Here is a 15,991-nt window from a genome sequence, read left to right as displayed (position 1 = left end):
TTCCTTACCAGGACAAAGAGTAAAACGGGTGTGTCTCCCTGTCTATTTCCAGGGAAGTCATCATGTTGGGCACTGGAAAAGGGGCGGGGCGGGGGAGGGGAGCAATGTGTGGAGCCGCATGGTTGTCAGTGTTATATATGATAAGAAGAAAGGCAGAATAATCTCGTAATAACTCCTAGTGTCGTTACTTCTTGGAGCACACATCTTAGTCCCTCCATAAATGATTTCTAGAGGTAGCCCTGTTCTAAATATGCAAATAATATGGATATCTGGAAATTGCCTCATGATTTGCATTGCTCAAGTCACAGGCATTATTTTACAAAACGTTTCCATGATTATGCCATAATTTTATTGCCTAGATTATGTGAGCAAAATAAATTTGTATCTCCCCACAGGATTTCACAGATAGATTCTGCGTACTAAAGAATTTTTCTTTCTTCTCTTCAGTAACATTTTAAAATAAATCATTCAAATGAGTCCTGCTGCATAATGCGCTTTTTATTTAGCTTTTCGCTTTTTTCCCCACCAGCCATGCTTGGGTAGATACTTTTAGAAGACTTGAGTAGTTGAGAATTATATGGAGCAAAACTAAAAAGATGCACTCACCACCCTCCTCCATTAATTTGCCAGCTTAATGCACGTGTATCCAAGGAGTATTTGCTACAGAAAATAAAAACCTCTGAGGGTGTTAATTAGACAACTGATTCCTTTCTTTCTTAGCTGTTTTTCTTTTCCCCAATTCAAGGTTATGTTTCGGATCTTAACCTAAGAGTCGTTAACTTTTCATGTCTTGAGTGCATGCTACTAAGGTTATTGTTGGTAAAGGCATATGACTAATATTTATAACTTGATTTTTACACCAGGAAGTGAATTTTACATTGTTTACACAGCAATAGCCAAGGAGCCTAAGAGAAACCTATTTTGCAGGTTCAATGTTCCGAGTACATTGTTCTTTGCTCTTTGTGCCTTATTTCATTCTTAGGTAATTGGTAACTGAAAATATTTTAAATAATTTTATTATTTTCAAAATAAGGCAAAGCTAGCACTATTATTGAATGTAATGTAATAATTCGCTGAAATTATCCTATTTTCAGTAATACTTTCAATTTAATTTGTAGCTAGTTATTTTCTGAAATTAGACAGCACTAAACTATTCTAATGTGAGATAGATAGTTTCTGGTGAAAATTATCAGAAGAGCTGTGGGAAATGCTAAAATGTCTATTTTATAATTTATGATAAATAAGAGCATAATCAAATCTAGTTCTGAGTATACTTTTCAGACTTTAATTAGGTTTAATGTATTTTTTTCTTACTGAAATTCTGCATGCCATGCAGAACATCAATTATTTGAAAACCCTATTATTTAATAGTAACACAACACACAGTAGAAGTGAAGCTTAGAACTGCTGCCCCAAAAGCTCATTACCAACATGGAATCTGAGAACCAGGGCATGGAAATAGATGACCCAGGTGAGTCGGTCCAAGGATACAGTGTCTCAGATGGCAGAGGAGGAAAGGGAGCCCATTACCTCTCCACCTGCCACTCTGGGTGAGTAACCCCCAGTCCACACTCATGAGTCACATTACACAGCTGTCACAAAGATCCAAAGGAAGGGTTCTTTTCTCTTTATTCCACATGCTTCTAATAGGTGGGCAAATAAAACTATTGTTGTGGACTGGATTTTTATTTAATTTATTTTTTTATTTTTAATATATTTTATTAATTTATTCATATTACATCTCAATTGTTATCCCATCCCTTATATCCTCCCATCCCTCCCTCCCTCCCATTTTCCCCTTATTCCCCTCTGGATTTCTTTTTTATCTCCTCCTAAACTCCACTGTTGAAGCTGTAAGTCTTAATGATAAATGTATTTAGGAACTGAGCCATTGGCATATACGAGGGTTAGATCAGAACATCTGGGTAGGGTTCTTGTGGTGAAATGAAAGTTCTTATATGCCAAAGAATAGAGGCCAAAGGCGCACTCTGTCTCTCTCTTACCTACCTCTGAGGGCACAGGTTAAATACAACCAAGGCACCAATGGAGCCCTCATCAAAGTACAACTATGCCAGGTTCCTACCTAAGACACCAGCCTCTGGAAGGGTAAGGAAATAAGTTTCTGTTGTAGAAGTTACGTAGGCTTTCATATTTTTCTGTGGCAGCCAGAGATGACTACTACACTAGAAAAACAAATCGTTCCCTTGCTCCCAAGAAAATAAACAGTGAGCTGAGCTCCCAAAGTAGTCACTCTGTGTATGCCAGGCCAACCTGTTCCATGGGGCTTGGAAGTCATGTGATGGTAAGGTTGTTAAACATTTGTGCTGATAGCCCATCATTTCTTTTTTAAACAGGATGATTTTTTTTTTTTTTTACTTATTATGTATACAGTGTTGTGTCTGAATGCTAGAAGAGAGCACCAGATCTTGTTATAGATGGTTGTGAGCCACCATGTGGTTGCTGGGAATTGAACTCAGGACCTCTGGAAGAGCAGCCAGTGCTCTTACCCTCTGAGCAATCTCTCTAGCCCAGCCCATCATTTCTTAAACTATTAGCAGATTCTGTAAAAGCAATAATATCATGAGCATTTACAGGGCATTTACAAGTGATAAGTGTTGTGCTGGATATTTTATAAAAGTTGCTTTACTTAAGCCCAATTTCTTGCTAATAAATAGTCTCTGTTTTCTTCACTTTGAAAGATGGCACCTTATTCTCACCCTTTTCAATATATTTTCAGTGTCATTCAGTCTGGGTGTGAGGAAACAGCTCCACTCAGAAGACACCCAACTTATTCATAGGCCACATACAAACAAGGCCTTCAGGATTCCTCATAGAAATGCCTTGTGTAGGACTCAGTGAGTTAACATGCTCATTTCCAAGCTTGGTGACCCGAGATCGATCCATGGGGCCCTCAGGGTGGAAGGAGAAAACCAATTCCCAAAAGCTGCCTCACAGGTGATACGCCATTACCAAAGATGCACGAGAGAGAGAGAGAGAGAGAGAGAGAGAGAGAGAGAGAGAGAGAGAGAGAGAGAGAAGAATAGATGCAGTAAAGCATTTAAAATGCTCTGTGCAAGTGGTGTTATTTCTTGAACCTGCATTTAAAGAGGAAACACCACTACCCAGCACTATTTAGTATTTGCCACGAGCCTGAAGCTAGGAGAAATTGGACAGGTTATCACTATTCCAGTGTTATCACACTTTCAATGGACAATCTTCGGTAAATTATTTCATTTCTGGATATCCCCACCAATCCGGCCATCTGCTCATGACTGCTTCTTGTGGGAGATTTCAGGAGAGTACAAAATAACGCACACAAATATTTAACCTGTATCTTCAAGCTAGCCTTTGGGGGACAACAGGAGACGGGGGCATCTCCAAAGGAGCGGGGAGCCCGTGCCTGGCTGTTCCTCTTATCTCGCCTCAGCCTGTGCTCAAGCTTAGCAGAAGATATCTCAGGGTAGGAAATATTAGTAACTAGCCAGGCAAAGCAGCCTGTGCGCATGTTCCTAATGAGAGTCTATAGGGATATAAGATCGATTAAAATGAAGATGAGGAGATAGAAAGGATGTAACTGGAGTCCCAAAGCAAAGGAACCATCGTCCAAGGAAGAGATGAGAGATGAAGCTGCAGACGCAGCTAACTCTAGCATGCATCGGTTCTCTATCAGGAATGACTGAGCAGTGGGAAGGGCCGGGTCTTTAACACTTGGGACCTATTTCATTGAAACTGATGAAATCATATGATGAAAGAATTACATATATATATAATTAATCATAGAGACAGAATTTCATAAAACAAATTCTTTGACTCAACATTTCTAAACCTTATAACCATGCCAGTTAAGTTTCCATATTGCTGGGGCCAAAATACCTGTCAGGAGTAACTTAAAAGAACGAAGACGGGCTGGCAAACCGGCTCAGTTGGTAAAGGCACCTTCAGGTAAAGCGTGATGACTTGAGTTCAGTCCCAGGGACTCACGTGGCAAAAGGAGAGGACCCTTTCCCTGAAAGGTATCATCTGACCTTCACACTGCAGTGGCGTATGTGTAACCTCCATGCACAAAATAAAGAAGTGCAGTTCTAAAGGACTTAGGAGTTATTTAGACTCATGGTTTCAAAGAGCCTCAGTACCTCATGGAGGAGAAGCAGAGGCGGGGGTAGCCCTGTGCATGGTGGTGAGGGTAGACTGGCTTAAACAGGGGACAGGTGTAACTCTACAGTGTTACCTATCTCTACCCCTAATGACCTACTTTTGCCAGCCAGACTCATTTCCCGGCGATTTCACATTCTTCAAAATAGAGCTAGTGGCTGGGGACAATCCGTTCAAACATAAGCCTGTAGAAGATGTCCAGGATGCCACGTGCTGTCATAGGTACGCTGCTGGGGAGGCTAAGGATTGCTTAGGACACTGACTTTCAGAATCAAATGGACATGGTGTAAATCCCATTTTTGCAACATACACGAGCCTCTGATTGATTTACACCATACTTTTAAGCCTCAGTGCATTGTATGTGCCCAGAGGAAATTATCCAGTTCCAACTGGGGGGTTTTGTTTTGTGTGAGTGGGAATGTGTGTGTGTGTGTGTGTGTGTTGGGGAGTGATGGTTAGAAAGAGATAGAGTAGGGAGAGAAGAGGGAGAAGAGAGAGAGAGAGAGAGAGAGAGAGAGAGAGAGAGAGAGAGAGAGAGAGAGACGGAGACAGAGACAGAGACAGAGAGAGAGAGACAGAGACAGAGAGAGATAGAGACAGAGAGAAATGGAGGGAGGAGGAGAGAGGCAGGGAGGAAAAGGGGGTGCTGCCTAGATGGCATCAAAGCCCTGCAATTATAGGCAGTTGTGTGCCTGTAAACTGGGCTACTGGGAACTGAACTCATGTCCTCTGGAAGGGCAGCAAGCATTCTTTGCCACTGTGTCATCACATTAGCCCTGCAGCTCTGACCTCTCATTGAGAAGATGAAAATGGTGGACATACAGTACATGCTAATATGAAGATAGATGTAATACTCTTGCAAATATTTGCTTCTATTAGTTCTCTAATAATTATCTGCAATTTACTAATAATTTTATTTTCTGAAAATTAGATGCCATGGGGAGGATATTGCCTCATTGATTTATATCTCCTCAGAAGCAGAGCCTTAAAACCCAGAGGTAAGTGCAAGCTGCTGCTTGTATGGAAACTGATTCCAGGAAATATCAGATGAGATCAGGAATGAAAGACACAACAGGAAAAGGAAGCCACTATAGACCGGATTGGGAATGACCTGGTGTTGCTCAGATTTGCCTGGAAACTGTACATTGAGAAACGAGCACCCTTGGCTTCCTCAACTGAGAACATGAGGAAGCTGGGCGACACATCTACATCATGGACTCTCTGTATATTACTGGTTTCCTAACAATTCAACTTCTAGCCTGTTATGGCAGAATTACTCTGGAGACAAGAAATTTGCAGGCAAAGGATGGAGCTGGAAAAGATCATCCTGAATAAGGTAACCCAAACTCAGAATGACATGCACGGTATATACTCACTTATAAACAGCTATTAGCTAAATAATACAGGATAACCATATTACAATCCACAGACCTAAAGAAACTAAGAGACAAGGAGGACCTTAGGGAGGATGCTTAATTCTCATCAGAAGGACAAATAGCAGTTGAAGAGAGAGAACAAGGTGGGAGTCTACCACAGGTATCCCCTAAAAGACTCCACCAAGCTGGGGATCGAAGCAGATGCCGAAACTCACAGGCAAACTGGGAGAGAGCACATGGAGGAGAGAAGGACCCAGAGGGCACAGGGACAGGAGCTCCACAAGGAGACCAACAGAGGCAACCAATCTGGGCCCAGGGGCTGCTGCAGAGACTGATGCCCCAACCAATGACCATGCACGGTAGGACCTAGACCCCCAGCTCAGATGTAGTTGATTGGCAACACAGTCTCTATGGGGGCCCCATAATATGGGGAGTACAGGCTGCCCACTCATTGGTCATTTCCTTTTGGAGGGGCAGCCTTGCCAGGCCACAGAGGAAGGGAATACAGGCAGTCCTGATGAGACTTGATAGGCTGGAGTCAGTTGGTAAGGGAGAAGGGCTCCCCCTCTCTGAGGACTAGGGGAGGGCCATATGGAGGAAGAGAGGGGAGGGTGGGACTGGGAGGAGATGAGAGAATGGGTTACAATTGTAATGTAAAGTGAATAAATTAAAAAAAAAAAAAGAAATATGACAATGGGACCCTGCTATGCATTCATCTTCTGGGACGAATAACTGAAGATAGTGTGGCTGAAAATAACCACCACCTAATTATGCTGCCCTTCGGTGAGTCAGAAGTTGGAGGTCACTAGGATATTCTGAGTGTCCGTTACTTGCATTCATTCCTGCAGATCCCAGGGATAAGCCCATGTGGGTAGAGTGTTGGCTCCAATTTATCCCATGGATTATAGGAATGGATTCCTTTTTTATTTCTACTCCCCCTTCAGCTTCCAAAAGTGATGACTGTGGCTTGTGTCAGGGAAGTATCCAGAGGTCAACCTTGGGTATTGGTCTTAGGAGTCATTCACCGTGTGTGTGTGTGTGTGTGTGTGTGTGTGTGTGTGTGTGTGTGTGTGTATTTGTGTTTGTGTGTTTGTGTTATTGTTGTTGTTGTGCGCGGTGCATAGATACTTGTGCACATGCATATGAAGGCCGTAAGAGGATATCAAGTGTCTTGCTCTATCACTCCATCTTATTCCCTTGAAAGAGTGTCTCTCAATGAAGCTGGAGATAGACTACCAGCCAAAAAACCTCCGAACCCACCCATCCCCACCTTCCACAGGGTACAGGCATACAAGCATGCAAACCTGGCTTTTACATGGGTCCTGGGGCTTTTAGCACAGGTTCACATGCTTTTTTGAATGATCTCATACAATGAGCCTCCTGCCCCGCCCCTGCCTTTGTTTTTGACATTGGCATCTCATGGGAGCCCTGGGATTCATGGAGGATTAGCATAGAGTGGCTGTCCACTAAGGCCACGCATCCTCCTGTCTCTGCCTTTCCAGGCCTAAGATTCCAGGAGTGTGCTCTCGTGCTTGGCTTTTTACGTGGAGTCTGGGGACTGAACTCATGTCCTTGTGCTTACATGAACCATGGTAAGAGCATCATGGAGGTCGCAGCATGAAGATGAGCAATTGCAGGAAGCAATACAGGAATTAAGTAGGGGCCAGAGATGCATCCCCAATGGCTGTCTTCTTACGCAACTAAGCCTGCCATCCTCATGTTTCCAGATCCTCCCAAATAGTTTCACTATCCAAGGACCAAGTGCTCAACACATGACCATATATGGTTATTTCATATTCAAACCACAATATCTTTATGCCCCCAAAGCTTTAGGAAGCCTGGAGTTAATGGGCTACAGATGTGCTGACGAAGCCTGGAGTTGTGGGCTACAGAGGTGTTGAGGATTCCTGCTTTAGCTCTATAGTAGGACCCAAAGCTGTCAAACATGTCAAACCCTGATCAGCTTGTGAATATTGTGTTACATAGGAAAAAAAGAGAGGTCTCTGTGCATACAATTAGGATTATGGGCATTATACAGGCGTTTATCCAGGTGGGTTACATCTGGATATCTAAGAGGTGGGACAGAAAAGACTGAGTTAAAGGATAGGAAGGCCTTAGCCCACCATTTCCACCCCCACCCCTGAAACAACAAGTTTCACGATGATATTTTTATCCATGACTGTGTCATCATGAATGTGCCCGATCATGTCCAACATAATATTTTGATATAGTCCAAGGATAAATAACATGGTCCTTCAACTCCTCCGTGTTAATTGACAAAACACTGATTCAACTACAGAAAGGGGAGAATCAATATAGCCACAGCTCTTTCATATAAAAACAAACAAACAAACAAAACCCAAGGCTAGAAGTGTGGTGTTTTGACGTACACTTTTTGGGTATTTTGTCCATAGTTGTGACTCATACCTGCCATGGTTCTTACTATTCAAATGACTAGAATAATGTCAGAGTGTTTTAGGACTCAGGAAGCAAAAATCCGTCTCTTTCTCTTTCTGACCTCCTGCCCTCTTTTTACTTGCTTCTTTCTCCCCCCAAGGCAGGTGATAGAATCTAGAATTTCTCTTTCTTGAACTGGGTCACAGGAATGAAAAAATATATGCTAACCTTCCTCCCTTCCTACCTCAGAGACAGCCAGGAAGAAAGGCTATGACCTGTCTCATCTCAAATGAGACCACAAGACCTTCATTTTGGAAGATGCCTGCTTCTTACCCAGAAGGAAAGAACTGCATGGAGAGACATGAAGACTCTGGACAGGCCTTGCTGAGTTTCCCCCACTAAGCCCATTAGCATCAAATCAGATTCTTTCTGTCCAATAGCATCTCTGCACAGGCTTACATGGGCCCTAATTTGAGACTATGCACTTAAGTCTCCAGAGACACCAAAGAGCAGAGAGAAACTGTAGACCTAAGCTTATAAAGTCTGGCAAGAAATCACTGCTGTACAGAGAGGACTAATTCCATCCACAGAGATGGGGTTCAGTGCCTAGATTCCTACCAACCCTTACTCTTGCCTTTTCTTTCACCTGCTTGCTTATCTGTATAATAACTATCCTTAACAATGGTACAGTAGTTGGAAGTGTAGTGCTATCCCTGAGTTGTGTTAGCCACTTTAGAAAATGATTTTACCTCTAGACCAGGGTCTGCGGGCACCCCAATGTCTAGCTAGTTGGTCAGTATCTCAAACAGGCCCACCACTAGGATGGGGAAGGAGCCCAGGTCTTGGGATGGAGCGCTCTCCTTATAGAGCCAGGTGAGTTCTGCTGGAATTAAATTGAATTAGAGGGAACCTACAGAAACGGATTTTTACTTATTGCAAGTGGGAAATCTCACACACTTCGGAATCGCATGCATACAAAAATATCCTGCGCTATGTACATATAGCAGGAGACAGTGAATTAAAATGTCCCTATTTTTCACTCTATATCCTCAGAACAAGTGTCCAGAATTTCCATAAATGTATACTTTATTCATGGTATGTGGCCAGTAGACAGCCATCGAGATGTCAAAACTTACACGGAAGTGGAGCAAATTGATTCCAAGATGTTTTCAGAATGGAGCCTGGGCCATGATACATTAAGAACCACCCCCGCGACTCCTGTCTGACAGATGTTTCTGAAGTAGATTCATACCAGATGCTCTCTGAAGCAGAAAATAATAGTGGATGCACTTGTACCCATTCCAATTTATCTCCACAAATGTTTGTCCTCTATTTGTGATCACTTGAAGAAGTCTTTATCCTATGCAGTCAGTAACCAGAACAAAGCAGACCCAAATCCCACCCCTTTCTGTGGCTGACAGCTGAATAGCATTTTGGCTCAACTCTGAACATTTATTTTTTTATTTTTTTGATGTTTCATGATCAAAAGTACAGTGGGCTAAGATCTAATACCACTTCTCCAATTGTAACAATATCATACTCAAAGTACTACTGAGATCCATTAAAAACTATTTCAGGAACGTCGGGAGGTGCGGCAAACTGAGAAGCATTGTCACAGTGAACATGGCAATCTACATTGATTATCCAAATGGGTGAGGGGCATGGAAAACCTTGACAAAGACAATGAGGCTTCCTGCTATGTCCCCCAAAACTTGAGATTGTCTTTGTTCCCCATTTCACCCACAGCATAAATAATCAATTAAAAAAAAAAAAAAAAAAGAAAGCAAAGCCATAGTCCCTGCAATGCTTTTTCTAATACCATCAAAACCATGTTTCCTTTCTGACCCCTGAACGTACTGAGCATCTTCACAGCCATTGCGTAAGCTGCCACAAAGCCAAGCCGCTTGTTCCATGGTGCATGTCAGGGTTTGTTCCTGCTACGCGTGTGGTTGACCCCACTCTCCCTTTGGGAACATACTAAAGAAAATGTTAACTTGCTTTATCTGAGGTATTCCTGTGCCTTCATACTTGGCCAGACACGTTTTTCCTGACACTAAAGAATTCAGTCTTTCTCTGTCCTCACATCTATGATGTCCCCCTTATTTACCAGCTCCTTTGGCTCACTTGGGTCTTACTCCCTCTCACGGGAAACATCTAGAATGAAGCTGTAGTACCTCGGCAGGAAAGAAAAAGAATCAAACAGGGACAAAACATCAAACCACAGCAACATCACCAAGTTCATGGCTAATTTTATTCCAGGAGCAAAAGCGGAAACAACCACCACCCGTAAAGCAAAATTAAATAGGATGCCAGAATGCCGAACTGGAGTTTGCTGAAGCATTCAATTGTCTGTCCATAGTCTTTGCCTTCCACGTGTGTGAAGGGAGTTTAATATAAAAACAAAATTACTCCTGAAACAAAAGCTCACTCTCTTGTTTAATACATCTCAGATTGTATCATCGTGGCCAGGGTAATGTCCAAACAACAGTGTCTGGAGTTCAAGCTATACAGCACATGACTCTGAGCAAGTTCTTTCCTCTTTTATTTTTTTCTATAGCATTATGATCAGATACATCTGAGAGTCAGGAGTGTGTTTATTTACGTTTTGTTTTGGTTTTTTGAGACAGAGTTTCTTTTTGTAGCCTTAGCTGTCCTAGATTCGACTTGTAAACTAGGCTGGCCTGGAACTCACCTGCCTCTGCCTCCCTGAGAGCTGAGATTACAGGTGTGCACCGCCATGCCTGGCTTACCATTGTTACTTTTAAAGATTTATTTGATTTTCATTTATGTGTATTTCTGTGTGTAGAGAGAGTATTCGCAGGTGTGTTTGCGTGTATGTATATGTGTCTGTGTGTGGATGTGTATGAAAGAGACCATTGAGGCCAGGAGAGGGCATCATATGCCCTGACTCTGGAGTTGCCCAATGTGGACAGTGGGATCTGAACTCTGGTCCTCTTGGGAGGAGGGGTGTGTAACAAGCCCTGTATCTGTGGAGCCATTCCTCCAGCCCCTACATTTGTAGTTTGATTACCAGAAAACCATTGAAGCCTATAAAATACTACCCATAATGCACTGCTGAGTTCTCTTGGAAACTGAACACGGCTGCAAACACAAGCAAGCTCATTAGCAGGTTGTGATGCTATGCAAATTAAGACAGAAACTGCATTACTGAACCGCATTTAGTGATGCTTTTCTTTTCAATAGACAGTTTTCCTGTGCAGAGGGCAATGGGGCTTGGCTCGGGAGAACTTGTGTTTTAAGTACGTGCTGTCACTCATCTTGTGACTGGTATCAAGCCCTGTCTTTGAACATGAAACCCATGGGTTTAAAATGAAAACACAAAACAAAACAAAACTGCATTGGAAGCCACTGATTGTAAAGACATGATCAGCCAATATTTGTCATTTGTTGTGTATGTGTGTGTGTGTGTGTGTATGTGTGTGTTACTGCATTCTTAATCATTCATGATCTGTTAAGTGATAGGAGGACACTGACCATGAAATCCTTGATGGGAAAGGAAGAAAGGCTACAGCAAAACCCTCTGCCTACACTCTGTTTTTATTAGCTATTTTTAGTTTTTTTGAGATTGAACCTCATTACCCATTGACAACCTATTTTGCACTCAACTTTGCACGTGGGGTGGGACGTGAGGAGAACGAAGGAGGAAGTGTATAATTAAATGATGACTCCTCCATCCACCCCAGGTTTCCAAACTTAGGCCTTCCAGGCTGGCTCAATGGTTTGGTTGGTAAAGGTGTGAGCCACCAAGCCTGATAACCTGAGTTCAAGTTCCAAGAGCTACGCGCCATAAGGGAGGCAAGAATCGACTCTTGCAAATTGTCCTCTGACACAGCACATGAGTGTATAAACAGGCATGCAGAAGCACAAACACACACTCATATGCACTAATAGGTGATGTGACAATTTTCCAAACAACTCAGGGCTCTCCCTCTTCCAGGCTCCCTCCATCCACAGCCCTCCACCGTATCCTCTAACGCAGCAGCTCTCAGCCTTCCTGGTGGATGCTGTAACCTTTTCACACAGTTTCTCACGTTGTGGTGACCCCAGACCACAGAATCGTTCCGTTGCTACTTCACAACTGTAATTTTGCTGTTGTTGTTACTCACAGTATAAATATTAGGTATGCATGTTGGGAACCACTGCTCTAATGCAGTGCAGGGGCCCTAATCCTCTGCTGTGATGCTCCCACGGTGCTAGAATGGTGGCATCCCATCTATGACTGTCCTGAGATGTAACCCCAGAAAACGTCTCCTTTGAAAGGCGGGCATACTTCCTTTCACCGAACATCAAATACCAAAGATTCTACTTGAACTTAACTTCTTTTGAATTGCCAGACTCATTATATCACACAAGGAATTTTAGACTTATTCCTATCTAAAATTGAAATATTATTTTTTAATCTATGTCCACTTCTGTACCTCTTTAGCCTGACTAGTGTGACTAGGAATACGTTTTTTATATGCCCTTGTAGAAAATAAATAAATAAATAAATAAATAAATAAAACAAATTCCCATTCTTGTAACCTTTTTGAAGATCACCTCAAGACTGTGAACTATAAGACACCAATAATGCCCTCGCAAATCCAGGTCTCCTAAGCAAATAGCTGAAAGCCAAACACAAAAACCACATGGACAGCTCTGCATTGGAGAATTGGCAACCTAGCCCTGATCCCTGCTGCTGTGGGAATTAACATTCTAGAAGACACCATTGCAGTTATCTAAAGCCTGGGCTTAAACTTGAGCTGACTTAACACTACCTTGGCTTTTTCTTTTTTTTTTTTTTTTTCTCTGGGAGTAGAATGGCAGAAACACTTTGAGATGGATTGTGCCCTGTTCTTTGAAGAGGGAATGGGTTAAAAGAGAGACAGGAAAAGAGATACACACAGAGATAGATAGATAGATAGAAAGACAGACAGACAGACAGACAGACAGACAGACAGACAGACAGACAGAGACAGAGAGAACTTAAATCTTCCACAAAATAATTTGTAGTCACTGTAAAATCTGGGGTCTCCATGTCCTATCTGTTTTATCATCAATTAAATGTCATATTTGGTATTATTGGCAAGCGCATAGAGTAATATGTGGATGACAGGATGGATGAGGGATTGGCTTTTGTCTCTGACAGCAAGTAGAGATCATTTTATTGGTGTTGCTTAGGTTAAAGTGAGCATTGCTCAGGTTAAAGAAGGCATGAGAACAAAGTCATCATATATGCCCCATTCTCTCCATGACTTTCAGTTCTATGTCTCCTGTACTTAGTGTATGGGAATAAGAGCTCTTAGTCCATCTATCGCTAATTCGTCTTCCTGAAATGCCCTCCTTTTATTGTGCTGCCCAGAGCTGCACGGCCCACTTAGTAACCCAGCATATAAAGTTAAGTAGTTTCATAGGCTGATTTCCTGAACCAGAAGACATGAATCTAAAGGGAATATAAATGCAGTGAAGAAAGCCATTCCTAGTAGACCAGTATGTAGTTGAAGACATGTGCAGCTAACACGATATGGTTCTGAATAGTGTCAGGCCTAACTCATTATGTGCATTCTGGATAGCTCAGGCTTTAATATCTCATATTCTTTGTAACCACATCTTTTTGCATATAGTGAAGCCACATGTTAATATTCAAAGCTCTATCTTGACTCTTTTTATCCTTAATCCCGCCAGGTCAGTTCAGGAGCTCGCTATGGGACTGTTAGAGGAATGATCCAGGCTTCCCAAAACACAAGGCCTTCAGAGATTTTAATGAACTTTTCAATATTTGACAAATGATTGGCATATTCAGCACTCACATTGTTGGGCATCAGTAGTTAAGTATGTACTACATACTAGATGATATGAGAACTCTGTCTCCAGGGAAAGTTAGCAAGGTGATGGTTCACAACATGCTTGTGAATGAAATATGGCTTTTATAATGTATTTAACATGAAGTTCATGATCTGAGGAGTTACACATATATGTGAAATTAGGCTTAGAGTGTTGGCAAGGGAGAATGAGACTCAGAGACAAAGTACCCCATGGTCAAGACATTGGAGCATAGCTCAGGACAGTAAGTGACTGAGAATGACCCCGCCATTTTGATGGGAGTACTGCAGGAGAGGAACACTATCAATACACATGATCACACACTTTCCCAAAGCCCTCTGCCTATGTCTCTATTCCCACGCAACGTCTCTAATTTCTTTACCCTGAAAATCCTGGAGGATGCTAAACTGTGCTGACTTGAGTACCCCCCCCCCCCCCCCGGCCCAGCCCTCAGCAGCAGCATTTTGGATCCTTGCAGGTCTCCCTGTATCTCTCTGCAGTGATGCCAACTGTGACATTGATAATTGCTGCTGACAAGGATTCTGGAACAGTCATCAGGGTAATGAAGCCGTCTGAAGCCATTAGAGAGGCTCACCCTTATGTCTCCTCACTGTGGGGATGTACTTAAAATAAGTGAAACATTAGCTTTCCAGCAGATGAAATAGTTCATCAAAAGCCATCCCATCAGGATTACAAGAACTGTCAAAACCCAGTTGATCCATACTGGCTCACAGTTCCCTCTCCATGGTCCAGTAGTTAAAATTAGAGAGAATAAGACCAGATCACAGCTTTATGAAACAAAAAAATATATTCCACTTTCAGTACTTTGCAAGACTTGTAAAAGTTTGCCAGGGCTCGAGGGACTGTGTCTGTGCATATGGCTTCTCTTTATCACTCCCTGAACCACCACTTGGATTTCCATTTTAAATTATCTGGGGTGTAGAGATCCCGTTATTTCTGCACTATCACTTCTTGGAGATGTGAAATAGCTCTCATCATGGCTCCAAAAATAGAATGCCCCAAACAGAAGTAATGAAATGGGGGCCTTTTGAAATTAAAGGGGGAAAGATGAAATGGCTTGTTTTGTTCTTAAACTAAAAAAGGGCTTCCACCCCAAATGTTTCCTAAGGGATTGGAGTCTCTTACTTAAAATATAAAGACTTATGTCATTACTTCAAAAAAAATTATGGGACCAGGCATAACGGCACAAGCCTTCAATCCCAGCAACAGAATCTCTGTGACTTTCAGGCCATGCTGCCCTATACAAACAGCTCCAGGACAGCCAAGAATAAATTTTTGAGACCCAGTCTCAAAAATTACTTGTGGCTTATGAATAGATACAAGGGTTTTGCTTTTTTTTTCCCTATATTTTCTCAGGTGCTCATTATTTTATATGTTTCACGGCACAGTTGAGAACAACAAGGTATTCTGCTTTGTTTAGAATTTTAGTTTTAGTTATGTGCAAGCATGTTTATATCAGGGGGTGGGGATATGTGTATACATGTGCAGGAACCTAGGAAGACTGGAAGATCCAATGCCCTGCAACTGGAATGACAGATGGTTTTGAATTGCCACCTGGATACTGGGCACTGTACCTGTGTCCTTTGCGAGAGCAATACCTGCTCTTAACTGCTGAGCCCTTGCTCAAGCCTGAAGAAGTTTTGTCATACCCTTTCCAGAAAAGGAAATACCCTCCTTTTCATGATTTATGATGTGGCAGAAAAGGACAGAGACAATACATGGATATCCAAGTCTTTAATCATGATGCATTTTCTCTGTATTCTAAGGATATTAAAAAGTAAAATTATTTTTTAAAAATGAAACATATGAATCTCTCTCTCCCCCCTCTCTCTCCCTCCCTCCCTCCCTCCCTTTTTCTCTCCCCCCCCCACCGTGTGTGTGTGTGTGTGTGTGTGTGTGTGTGTGTGCATGTGTATGTGTGTGTGTAAAGGTCCCAGGGCTGGTATTGGGAGACACTGACTAGCTCTTATCTCTCTTCTTCCTCTGCTTTTAGCCTCTACAAATAAAATGTGAAGATGAAGAAAAAAACTACAGTGAGGAGAAATAATAGAAAGGCAGAGGGAGAGACATTTGTTTGTGCTTGTGGCTTGTGATGCTTGGCTGTTGAGGATTAAACAGATAAAAGGTTTCAAATAAAAGGAACCATTTGGCTTGTCCCACCTCACTTCAGATCCTGAGCAAAACCTGGCCCATTGTATGTGAAGGGCAGGTTTGTTTGCCTT

The sequence above is a fragment of the Acomys russatus genome, chromosome 26, assembly GCF_903995435.1.
Source record: "Acomys russatus chromosome 26, mAcoRus1.1, whole genome shotgun sequence".
NCBI lineage: Eukaryota > Metazoa > Chordata > Mammalia > Rodentia > Muridae > Acomys > Acomys russatus.
Note: the sequence above shows the minus strand (reverse complement) of the source record.